This window comes from Sturnira hondurensis, unplaced genomic scaffold, assembly GCF_014824575.4.
Source record: "Sturnira hondurensis isolate 20B ecotype Veracruz unplaced genomic scaffold, ASM1482457v3 Scaffold0025370, whole genome shotgun sequence".
Lineage (NCBI taxonomy): Eukaryota > Metazoa > Chordata > Mammalia > Chiroptera > Phyllostomidae > Sturnira > Sturnira hondurensis.
Window position 1 is genome coordinate 11,503,883 of NW_028098001.1, and position 14,003 is coordinate 11,517,885.

Sequence of the window (14,003 nt, forward strand, 5' to 3'; positions counted from 1 at the left end):
CAAGATTCTTTGTCACTTGGTAGATAATTGAAAATTATTGAGGGTATAGATGACTGTAAGATCTTTGGGCCTGGATTCTAGTCCTGCACTAGAAGTAGCTTATGCACTTCTAAAATGATGCTTAAGGAAGCACACGCATGCCCAGGTCTGACTCCTAACAATTTTTATTTAGTGAGCATCAAGTGAGACAAGAATATCTATTAACTTTTATAAAGTATTTCTGAAGCATAGTTCTGTTTATAACCTCTGCTTTACAGATGCTAAAAGTGCCAAATCTCTGTCAGTTAGTCTAGGCCCTCTAGAAAGCAGAGCCTGAGATAGTGATTATCATCTTAATAGTTGATTTGTGAGATATAATCAGAGGACATTGGTGTAAGAAATAAGTGTGACTAATTATAGTGCAGTGTGTCATCATGCTGGCTATTGCATCACAGGGTGCCACAAAACAACACTACACAACAGTAATTCAGCAGACTTGTTCAATTAGCAGGAGGAAATTCTTCAGGTTTGCAAGGAGGTACTCAACCTTGGAGTAGTATACAGAAGGAAGAAAGAGAGAGAGAGGGGGGAAGGAAGGAAGAGAGGGAGGGCGAGAGGAGGAATATTTTCACATGGTTTCTCCCTGCCCCCCTTGTCCCACTGATCAAGGTTCACTCTTTTGGGAACTACCTTTTCTGCATTTGCAATATCCTCATCTGGCCACTAAGTAGCCCTGCAGGAGAATAGGTCTTGTTCCCTACAGGATGATGCTTCATTAGATTACAACATGTGGAATCTGGCAACACATGGGTGCTAACTCAGCAAGAGAGAAAGAAGGTGGTCAAGGTTTTCATTCTACAATGCACTATTGTCACTGGAGGTAAGGAAGAAACCACTGAGGGATTGTTTCAGCATGTCCTAGAAACAGAGTTGTACTTAAAGCATGAATGGGAGGTTGGGAAAAGTGGGAACCATAGAAAATGTATTGAGAAAGGAAAAGTTAGTGTTGAATATTGTTGATTGGCACTTGACATCTTTCCTGATATTTCTCCACTTTACCGTATATCCCAGGAATTAGAAGACAAAGAACTCCATTTTTCAGACTCCCTTGCAGCCAAGGCTCTGGCTGCAATTCAGGCTTTGCTAGTACTAGGCACTTTTGTGAGATGTGGCACAGAGGCCTTTTTTATGTCACTGTGATGTCTCTGAGCAAGTTCCTATAGATGTGTGTATTGTTACCAACAGCACTTTTTTGAACTCTAGATTGCAGCTGTGATGGTGTGATTTTTTTCACTTTGATTTTATTGTTGATGCTATTACAGACACCCTCATTCCCCCCTCCATCCAGTCCCCACACCCCTTCCTTATGGCCATCACCATAACCCATGTCTATGGGTTACGCCTATATGTTCTTTGGCTAGTCCCTTCACCTTCTTTCATCCTGTCCCCTCTCCCCACTTCTCCCTGAAAGCTGTCAGTCCGTTCCATGTATCTATGGCTCTGTTTCTGTTTTCCTCGTCAGGTTATTTTGTTCATTACATTCCACATATAAGTGAAATCATATGGTATTTGTATTTCTCTGACTGGCTTATTTCACTTAGCATGATAATCTCCAGGTCCATTGACTCTGTTGCAACAGATAAGAGTGCCTTCTTTTTATGGCTATATAATATTCCATTGTATAAATATACCACAGCTCTTATATCCACTCATCTACTAATGGACACTTGAGCAGTTTCCAGACCTTGGCTATTATAAATAATACTGCTCTGAATATAGGAGTATACATATTCTTTCAAATTGGTATTTGTGGATTCTTAGGATATATTCCCAGAAGTGGGATTGCTGAGTCAAAAGGCAGTTCCATTTTTAATTTTTTGAGGCAACTTCACACTGTTTTTGACAGTGGCTGTACCAGTTGGCATTCCCCCCATCATTGCACTAGGGTTTCCTTTTCTTCATATCCTCTCCAACGCTTTTCTTTAAAATTTTTTATTTACTTATTTTTAGAGAGAGGGAAAGGGAGGGAGAAAGAGAAGGAGAGAAATATCAATGTGTGGTTGCCTCTTAGGTGGTTCCCTGAGGCACCTGGCCCACAACCTAGGCATGCACCCTGATTGGGAATTGAACTGCAGCCTGTGCTCAATCCACTGAGCTACACCAGCCAGGGTCACCAACACTTTTAGATTGCTAATTTATTGATGGTAACCATTCTGAGAAGTGTGAGGTGTAATCTCATTGTGGTTTTAATGTACATCTCTCTGATGATTAGTGATGTTGAGCCTTTTCTTCATATGTCTAAAGGCCATCTGTGTTTCCTCTTTAGAGAAGTCTCTATTCAGGTCCTTTGTCCACTCTTAACTTGGATTGTTATCTTCCTGGTGTTAAGTTATATAAGATCTTTATAAATTTTGGATATTATTCTTTTTTAGATGTATCAGCAAATAAGTCTCCCATTCCATGGGTGTCTTTTTATATTGTTGATGATTTCCTTTGTTTTGGTGTACAAAAACTTATTAGGTTGATGTAGTCTCATTTGTTTATTTTTTTCTTTTTGTTTTTCTTTACTAGGGAGAAAAATCACATAAAGTATTGCTACAAGCAATGCCCAAGATTTTTCTATGTTTTATTTTAGAATTTTCATGGTTTCAGGTCTAATATTTAAGTCTTTAATCCATTTCAAATTTATTCTTGTGTGTGATATAAGAAGGTGGTCATTTCCTTTTTTTGCATGTACCTATTCAATTTTCCCAACACCATTATTGAAGACACTGTCTTTATTGCATTGTATGCTTTTGCCTTCTTTGTCAAATATTAACTGACTATATAGGCCTGGGTTGATTTCTGAGCTCTCTGTTCTGTTCCATTAATCTATGTGTATTACACCAGTACCTGACTGTTTTGATTACAATAACCTTGTAGGATAGTTTGATATCCAGTATTGTGATACTTGCAATTTTGTTCTTCTCTCTCAACATTGGTGAGAGTATTTGGGGTCTTTTTTTTTTAAATTCACAGACCAGCGCTCAATACATTGAGCCATACCAGCCAGGGCTTTTTGATTCCATATAAATATTTGGAATATTTGTGCTAGATCTGTGAGATATGCCATTGGTATTTTAATACGAATTGCTTTGAATGCTTTGGGTAGTGTGGATATTTTAATAATATTAATTCTTCCAATCATGAACACACTATATACTTCCATTTACTTGTACCTTCCTCAATATCTTTTTTCAATGTCCTATTTCCTACAACAGGTCTTTTACCTCCTTGGTTAAATTTATTCCTAGGTACCTTATTTTTTTTGTTGCAAAAATAAGTGTTATTTTTTTTTAGTTTATCTGATAGTTCACCATTGGTGTATAGAAATACCACCTATTTATGAATATTTTGTTTCCTGATGCTTTGTTAAATTTATTTGTTAGCTCTCATAGTTTTTGATGAAGTCGTTAGGGTTTTTATGTACAATATGATGCCATCTGCAAATAGTGACAGTTTTATTTCTTTCTTTCTGATTTGGATGCCATTTTTTTTCTTTTTATTACCTGACCTATGTAGCTAGGACTGCCAGTACTACATTGAATACGAGTGGTGAAAGCAGACATCTCTGTCTTGTTCACAGTCTTAAGGGAAATGCATGTAGTTTTTGCCCTTTGAGTGTGATGTTGGCTGTGAGTCTGTCATATATGGCCTTTTTAGTATGGTCCATTTATCCTCACTTTGCTGAGAATTTTCATCATAAATGGGTGCTGGATTTTATCAAATACTTTTAATGCATCTATTGATATGATCATGTAGTTTTTATCTTTTATTTTTTATGTGGGGTATCACATTTATCCACTGCACCAACCTTGCATCCCCAGAATAAATATAATTTGATAATGGTATATGATCTTTTTAATGTATAGCTGGGTATGGTTTGCTAAGATTTTGTTGAGGATTTTAGCATCTATGTTCATTAGAGATATCGGCCTATAATGTTGTTTCTTTGTAATGTCATTATCTGATGTTGAATTAGGATAATGTCGGCCACATAAAATGATCTTGGGACTCTTTTTCTCCTCTTGAAATTTTTGGAATAGTTTGAGATGAATAAGTGTTAGTTCTTTTTTGAATGTTTGATAAAAATTCACCTGTGAAGCTATCTTGCCCAGGACTTATACTTGTCAGGAGTTACTTGATTAATGCATTAATTTCACTAGTTGTAGTTTGTTTATTCAGATTCTCTGATTACTCTAGATTCTGTTTTGGAATTTATCCATCTCCTCCTGATTGTCCAATTTGTTGGCATATAGTTGTTCATAATATATTCTTACAATCCTTAGTATTTCTGTGGTGTTACTTCCCTTTTATTTACGATTTTATTTATTTGAATCTTTCTTTTTTTTTCCTTGATGAGTCTGGTTAAAAGTTTGTCAATCTTGTTTACCTTTTCAAAGGACCAGGTCTTGGTTTCATTGATCTTTTGTATTGTTTTTTTAGACTCTGATTTATTTCTGCTCTGACCTTTATTATTTTTTCTGACTCACTTTTGGCTTTGTTTGTTGTTCCTTTCCCATTTTCTTTAGGTGTAAAGCTAGATTGTTAATTTGAGATTTTTCTAATTTTTTTTTAGATAGGCCTGTAATGCTATGAATTTCCTTCTTAGGAGTGCTTTCACACTGTGTCCCATAGATTTGGGGGGTTTTTGGGTTTTCATTTTCATTCGTTTGAAGTTATCTTTTGATTTCTTCCTTGATCCCATTCATTGTTTAAGTTTTTTATTTTTTTTTAAGATTTTTAATTTATTTATCTTTAGAGGGGAAGGGAAGGAGAGAAGGAGAGAAATATCAATGTATGGTTGTCTCTTGTGTGTCCCCTGCCAGGAACTGGCCTACAACCCAGACATGTGCCCTGACTGGGAATCGAACTGCAGTTGTTTGGTCCGCAGGCCTGTGCTCAATCTACTGAGCTACACCAGCCAGGACTCCATTCATTGTTTAATAACATGTTATTTAATTCCATGATTTTGTGTCTTTTTCAGTTTTTTTCTTGTGGTTGACTTCTAGTTTCATATCATTATGGTAAGATAAGATGCTTGATATAATTTGAATCTTCTTAAATCTATTGAGACTTGTTTTGTGTTCTAACTTGTGGTTTATTCTAGAAAATGTTCCATGTGGACCTTAAAAGATGTATATTCTGCTAGTTTGGGATGAAATGCTCTGAAGATATCAATTAAATCCATCTGATATGGTGTGTCATTTAAGACTGCCTTTTTCTTGTTGATTTTCCACCTAGAAGATCTACTTTTTTTATTTCAATAGGCTGTAACAATCCCTTGTTATGACTGTATACCTGTCAATTTCTCCTTCTATGTCCATTTGCTTCACATATTTAAATGCTCCTGTGCTGGGTGTATAAATGTTTATTAGAGTTATATTCTCTTCTTAGATTGCTGCTTTTATAATTATGTCATTCCTTCTTTGTTTCTAACTATAGTCTTTGTTTAAAATTCCATTTTGTCAGATATAAGTATTGCCACCCCAGCTTTTTTCATTTCCGCTTGCATGAAATATCTTTTTCCATTCATTTACTTTTAGTATATATGTAACCTTCATCCTGAGATAGGTTGCTTGTGAATAGTATATATATATATATATATATATATATATATATATATATATATATATATAGGCCTTGGGCCTTGCTTTCTTATCCATTCAGCTACTCTGTTTTTTCACTGGCACATTTAAGACTTTTACTTTTAAAGTGATTACTGATAGGTACATATTTATTGTCACTTTAATGTTTGAACACTTTCTCTGTTTTTTATTGTTGTTCTTTCTGTTATTTGTTGTCATTGTCTTCTTCTTTTCCTTATTCTTTTCTTTTTCTTTTCCTCCTCTTTCTTCTTCCAGACTCTTTAACATTTCTCGTAATATAGGTCTGGTGGTAACAAAGTCCTTTAGCTTTTTTTTTTTTTTTGGTGTGGGAAGTTATTTCTCCTTCACCTTTAAATGATAGCCTTGCTGGGTAATGTAGTCTTGGCTTAAGGTCTTTTCTTTTCATCGCTTTGAATATTTCACCAATCACGTCTGGCCTGAAATGTTCCTTTTGAGAAATCATCTAACAGTCTTCTGGGAGACTACCTTGTACTAACTGACTTTCTCTTGTGGCTTATAAGATTCTTTCTTTGACTTTAACTTTTGGCATTTGAATTATGATGGGTCTTGGTATTGGCCTGTTTGGGTCCATTTTCTTTGAGACTGTGTTTCAAGAACAGTGTCTTGTTCTTCACCAGATTAGGGAAGTTTTACAGTCATTATTTTCTGCAGATCCCTTGATCTCTCTCTTCTTGTGGTACCACTGTTATGTGGATGTTGTTATACTTCATGTGGTCCCAAGGTTCCCTTAAACTGTCCTCATTCTTTTTAAATCTTTTTTCCTGCTTTGATTAGGCCTTGTATTTTTACCTTCTTTTCCAAATCACAGATTCAGTACTGTGCTTCATCCAATCTACTTTTTATTCCTTCCAGTGTATTCTTTTTTTAATCCTCACCTGAGGATATATGTCCATTGATTTTAGAGAAAGAGGGAGAGAAGAAAAGAGAGAGAGAGTGAAATTGTCTTTCAAAAGAGAGATTGTCGGCCTCCTCTATGCTTCTCAACCAAGTATCAAACCCACAATGTAGGTATGTGCCCTGACCAGGAATCAAACCCACAACCTTTTGGCATATGAGATGATAATCCAACCAACTGAGGCACCCAGCTAGGGCTCCTTTCAGTGTATTCTTGATATCAGATATAGTATTCTTCTTTTCTGTTTTTTTTCATAGTTTCTATGTTCTTTTCCACACTGCTGTAGTTCTCAATAAGTTCCTTGAGCATACTTATAACCATTACTTTGAACTCTGTATCTGATATATTGCTTGCCTCCATTTCCATTAGCTCTTGTTCTGGAGATTCCTTCTGTTTCTTTTGTTTGGGCCTGTTTCTTTGTCTCACTATTTTAGCTGCCTTTGTGTGTTTGTCTATATGTATTAGATAGATCTGTTATTAGATTAGATAGTCTTCATGGGTTGGCCTTATGTAATAAGTGTCTTGTGGGACCCAAGAGAGCAGTCTTCTTGATCTGGTGAGCTGGATGCTCTAGGAATGTCCCTTGTGTGCATTATTTGAGCCCTAGTGTCGTGTTGATTGCTGTTGTCCTATTCATGTGTGGGATTGACCTTCATGCTGATTAACTATTAGGCTGAACCCCAGCCATGGTGTGTGAGCTGCTGAGAAGGTAAAGTCTCAGTGTGGCTTCTTCTGTGAATCCTTGGCTATAAGACTCCTCTTCTGCTAGTCTTCATTGTTTATTCAGGGTGATTATTTTTTAATTTAGTTGTATTTCCACTTTGGGCATGGGAGGAGATAAAAACTCTATTTACTCCGCTTCCATCTTGAGTGCTCACATTTACTTACTTATTAACATTGTTCTGAATTCAGCTTCGGAAATGATCCAAAGTGGATACCTGTTCCCTGCTCCTGCTTGCCCCAGTGCAGCACAGCTGGAACACCACCTACACGTTTCCCACTTCTCCTGAAAACACCCATGAGTGCACCTCTTCAGCCAGCACCCCTCCTCTCCTTAGCAGAGGCCACCATGTGATGGTTTGATTTTAAAACCAAAAGTCGTTCTGAGGTCACTTCCTTCAGCCCTTTAAAGGGTTTTGTAAATAGCCTCTTTCTGCATTTAAATCTCTTATGATGGAAATACCTGGAGTAGTTTCTATTTCCTATTATGCAATGAAACAGTGAGAAGCACTGAGAACCAAGTAGGCTTTGTGGGAGCTTGAGGTACTGAGCTTCACGTTCTGATCCTCATCTCTGTCTAACATCAGGTCAGGAATGGGAAGAGTCAGCAAGCATGGATGGTTGAAAGAGTACAGAATATGTGATCAAGATTTTAGATTTAATTTCTAGACCTACTATGTACAATTTAATTAACTTAGACAAGGTATTTAACCTCTTGGATTTTTTCCCTCAACATAAAAATGTACTAATACCTAAAACTCTTAACTCAGAGCATTGCTATACAAACTTAGTGGGATAATGGACATAAAAGTTCTTTTAACAACTTTAATCATATGTTTTAAATATGAAAACTTTAAAGCATCAGTACTTTAAATAATGCATGTTGTACACTGTTACCTGGATTGGGATGAATCTGCCCAAATAGCTCCAGAGGCAAGAGCAGTTTGCTCACCATTGCAGCCCTGGTTCTTAATACAAAGCTTGAAATATAGTAGGTCCTTGATTAATGTTTATGGAATTAATAAATGAAAGATACCTCGCAGCTCCAGACTATGAGCTACAGTTGGGAAAATAAGAATAGACCAATGTTTGGTTTCACTCATGACTGGCCAACACTGGGCTCTGTAGTGTATGCAGACAGCACTTAAGGGATTCATTGGTCAGCTCCTATCCCCTTTTGGTTGGTGACCTAATCAAGTATTTAGTTTTCAGTTCATTTCTTCAAAAGATGTTTGAAGCACTCCACAATATGTCATTTTCTGACCAAATCTTATTGATGTAATGATCATTCAATTGTTAGGAACCCATGGAGCATGTATGCGCATATGCATCTCTCTCACTTGTCTATGTCATAAAGTAGTACTGTGCTGAGAGTCTCAATTTTCCATGTATCAGGAACTCCCTTAGAGCTGTTATAGAACCTGCTTTCCTTGCTCATTTGTATTTCTGACAAGGTCTATGGATGATTTTGAGGCATAGAGGAGTTTAGAAACTACTGGTATGTTGGCTTTAAACACTTTGTCTAGTGAAAAAACATTTTTACATCATTGTATGTGTATTGTTCTTTGAAACTTTCACAAAACAATTTTGAAACTTATTACTATAAATAAAGACTATTTTTCTATTCTACTCCGTCCTCTTGTATTTAATTTTTATAAAACGTTGGTCAACATGTTTGGTCAAATGTTTGATCAACTAAATAGCTTTCACAAATCACACGTGTTAGCACCAATAGTTTGAATAACATTAGCACAAACCATGTTAAATCATATTAAGAACTAGGCACCTAATAAGTTTCTACTTTACATTTATTTAACAAACAATATATTACATATATTTTTTAATTTGCACTACACAAGAGCATTAAGATGAGTATGATGACTCCAATTTTACCTAAGAGGAAATGATTAATCACATCTTCTTACTCCAAAATATGCTGGTACTTCTGTTATGCATCTTGTTTTGTAATTTTGGTACAACCTTAATAAGCTTTGTTATTTGAGACAAGTCATTTTGCTTTTCTACATCTCAGTTGCCCCTTTTTAAATAATTTGAGGGTGGGCTGGGATGGAGGAGTGGAGGACTGTGTGAGCATAATGTTGGAATTGGGATTGGGTTAGTTTTCTGCTTTGATCTTGACTGAAAGAATAACATTTATGAGCAGGACAAATATTTTGGGCTATTTAAAATTTAAAGTTTCTTTCTTTTCTATAACAATAATAACAGAAATCAATGTTTAGCATTTTAGTGAGCACTACCTACAGTTCAAGCATGGCACTTAGAACTTTACATCCTTCAGTGAGTCCTCATGAATAACCTTATGAGTTATATGTCATTATTATCTGCATTTGTCAAAGTGAAAAGTACTATTCAAAGAAGTTAAGTGGTTGCCTAAGGACACACAATCAGTAAGTGGGGGTGTGGTGGGCTTACTCCAGAGAATTTGACCACCAAGCCGTACTGTCTTCCAAGGTGGTGATCTTGACCAGTGCACAAAGCTGACTACCTCCAGAGCACCACTGAATTTGAATGACAGGGTAGATATTATGGGGACTTTCTGAGATTCAATCTAATTTATTAAAAAGAGAATTACTTCATGAATTGNAACTTTACATCCTTCAGTGAGTCCTCATGAATAACCTTATGAGTTATATGTCATTATTATCTGCATTTGTCAAAGTGAAAAGTACTATTTAAAGAAGTTAAGTGGTTGCCTAAGGACACACAATCAGTAAGTGGGGGTGTGGTGGGCTTACTCCAGAGAATTTGACCACCAAGCCGTATTGTCTTCCAAGGTGGTGATCTTGACCAGTGCACAAAGCTGACTACCTCCAGAGCACCACTGAATTTGAATGACTGGGTAGATATTATTATGGGGACTTTCTGAGATTCAATCTAATTTATTAAAAAGAGAATTACTTCATGAATTGCTGTATTATAACTGATATTGGTAACAAATTGCTTGCATTACTGATACCAGAGTTGAGAAACTTTCACTTAATGTTTCCAAGGTCTCCTTTTATTCGTAAAGTCTTTGTTTGTTAAGGATATATATTTTAAATATATTTTATTGATTATAACCATTACAGTTATTGTTCTATTCCCCCCCTTCATCCTTCATTCTCCTCCACCCTGCATGCCTCCTCCCCCACCATTCCCCTCTTTAGTTTATGACCACATGTCTCAAGTTCATTACATTCTATATTTCCCCTACTATTCTTGCCCTCCCCCTATCTATTTTCTACCTATTGTCTATGCTATTTTCTGTGCCTTCTCCCCCCTTCTCCTCCTCCCAGTCCCCTGTTGCTAACCCTCCATGTGTTCTTCATTTCTATGGTTCCACTCCTGATCTAGCTGTCCTCTTAGTTTGCTTTTGTTTTAGGTGTGGTTGTTGATAACTGTGAGTTTGCTGTCCTTACACTGTTCATATTTTTCATCTTCTTTTTCTTAGATAAGTCCCTTTAACATTTCATATAATAAGGGCTTGGTGATGATGAACTCCTTGAATTTGATCTTATCTGAGAAGCACTTTATCTGTCCTTCCATTCTAAATGAAAACTTTGCTGGATAAAGCAATCTTGGATGTAGGTCCTTGCATTTCATGACTTGGAATACTTCCTTCCAGCCCCTTCTTGCCTGTAAGGTCTCTTTTGAGAAGTCAGCTGACAGTCTGATGGGCACTCCTTTATAGGTGACTGTCCCCTTATCTCTTGCTGCTTCTAGGATTCTCCCCTTCATTTTAATCTTGGGCAATGTAATTATGATGTGCCTTGGTGAGTTCCTTCTTGGGTCCAAATTCTTTGGGACTCTCTGAGCTTCCTGGATTTCCTGGATGTCTATTTCCTTTGCCAGACTGGGGAAGTTCTCCTTTATTATCTGTTCAAATATGTTTTCCACTCGTGGTTGTTTCTTTCCCCCTTCTGGTACCCCTATAATTTGGATGTTGGAATGTCTAAAGATGTCCTGGAAGTTCCTAAGCCTGTCCTCATTTTTTTCGAATTCTTGTTTCTTTATTCTTTTCTGGTTGGATGTTTCGTTCTTCCTTCTGGTCCACTCCCTTGATTTGAGTCCCAGTTTCCTTTCCATCACTATTGGTTTCCTGTGCATTTCCCTTCATTTCAATTAGTTTAGCCTTCATATGTTCCTCTAATTTGTGACTATAATCAACCAGTTCTGTGAGCACCCTGATCACCAGTGTCTTGAATTGTGCATCGGAGAGGTTCGCCATTTCCTGGTTGCTTAGAGTTATTGGCTCTGGGGCTTTGAGTTCTTCATGAGCCATATTTTGGACTGTTCATGCCTGTTACATATGAGAAGCGGAGCCCTAGGTGTTCACCAGGGTGGGGCAACTCAGTCTCTGGGTTGTGACGCTGTATGTGGGGGCAGGGTCAAAGGAAATCAATGGCGGGCCCTCTCTGCTGCCTTCCGCTGCAGGGTCGTCTCACCGCTCACTCCTTTACTGACTTATCTGAGCCTGCGAATGTGCAACCGTGCTCAGCCTGCCCCGCACCCTCACTGGGTCCACGATGCTACCCCGGCTGCCTGTGCACCTGGGTCGCCTGGGTCGCCTGGGTCGGGGGATCTCTCCTGTGTGACCCTACTCCACTGCTGGCTCCGCCCCTCTTACCGTCCCAGTTGAACGGTTTGTTGTAGTCAGACTTCCGTATAGTTCAGTTTTCTGTTCTTTGGCTGCATCTTTGTTTACTAAACCTTTGTTGTATTCAAACTTGGTTGTGGGAGAAGGCACAGTGTTTCCACCTACGCCTCCATCTTGGCGGAAGTCTGTTAAGGATATTTTTTTAAAAGATTATATAAATAATATGCTTCCTCAAATCTTAGCACTTTTTAATCTGTTCCTGACTAGTGGGCTGCCTAATCAACCGGAGCTTCAGAGCTGTCATCTAAACTCTTCACATATCAACTCTAGAAGTTTTTCAAGTTGGGTGAATGGGATCACCCGGGGAGAAAATATTCGAACTTCTATTTCTATCTGATCCTTCTAAGAGTTTATACTTTTGCATAATGAATTAATGTAGCCATATATGTATCGCATCAATGAATAAACACACACTTATTGTGTGTTTGAAGTTTGGAGACTCCCATTTAACCATATTTCTAAGTGAAGCTGATTTTCTCTATGAGTAGAGGTAAGATTGTTATCTATTGTTATGTAACAAACCACCCAAAACTGGCAGTTTAAAACACTATCAATATTTAGTTTTCGCGCAAAGCTGCAGTGTGGGTTGGGTAAGGCTCAACGGGAACAAATTGCCTCTGCTCCATCAGAAGGCTTGAAAGCTGAGTGGGAGCCATCTGAATGAAGACTGTTCACTCACAGATCTGGCAGTTGATGTTGGCTGTTGTCTGGGACGACTCAAACACTTGGAGAGAAAAATAGCAGGGGTTTTCGGCACCTCTCTCTTTTTTTTCTGTGGCCTTTTCATGTGATGTCTGAAACAGGGCAGCTTCAGCTTAACTGGACTTATTACAGAGCAGCTCAGGCTTCCCAAGGCATGTGTACGAAGGGAGAGAGAAACCCAGTGATCTTTTCTAGTCTAGGCTCTGAAATCATACTGGGTCATCTCTGCTTCACTTGTTTTTTCGAAGTAGAATTTTGGGAAGAGGACTCCATCTTATGATGAAGGAATGTCAAAGAATTTGTGAATGTATATTGACACATGTGTGTTTTGTTTAACCTGACTGGGGACAGTGAAAGGCCAGTGATTTCGTTGAACAGCATGTAACTAAATCTGTGCATTAAGCTGCTGGCTGTACATGAACCTGAGAGGCTGAACCCGTCTGGATGGGTTTCCAGACTGAGAGATTAAACCCACCTGTCGCCCTTTTATTTCTGCCTCCATACACCAGTATTCTAACAGGCATTTGGAAATCCCTTCAGGCTTCTAGTCTGGTCCATGAGTAAGTATTTGAAAGGACATTTGAAGTGGGAATGAAAAAAAAATGAATTAAACTAGGTGACACCCTACTGAAAGGGGGAGAGTAGCTGGATTCCTTTTTCTATTCAGGTAGGCCTAAGAATGGGGTTAAGGATTCTCCACTAAAATATTATGTATAGCAAAATGTCATCATAGGTGTACATACTAATTAAAAATGTGTACATCTCCCTTCAGAAGGTCATATCAATAATAGAGGTGCATTCAAATAAAATTTTGTATTTTTTTCTATTGTCGTTTTCCTACTCAGAAGTTAACTGATGTTTCTAAAGCAGGAATGTAGCTAATGAACATTCAAAATCACTTTTTTCTTTGGTTTTCCCCCAAATTTCAGATAAATAAGTTAAATTTATAACATGTATTTAAGTAAAGACTATTTTCTATAAATAATAAAACCACTAGTAAAATAATTCTCTCTTAATGACCTATTTCACTGAGGTGTTATGGCAAAATGCTTTGATTAATATAGCTTTCATTTCTCATGATTTTAAAAAGTATAGTCATTCCTGAAATTATTCTAAATTCTAGTCTAAAGACTAGTAACAGCTTCTTTTGATATCTGATCAAGTAACTTAAAGCTAAGAAGCCAGAGAAGAATGAAGAACATTTGAAAGTTATTCAGAGGAGAATCTTAAAGATGATTAAAGGGTTGAGAAATAAGACCCCCCAAAAGTGTAATTTATTCAAGTGTTACAGGACAGAGTTGAAAGGATTACTCATTTTGACTTCTATTGACCCAAACTCTTCACTGGGCTCCAGGGATGTTCATAATTGGGATTCTGCAGT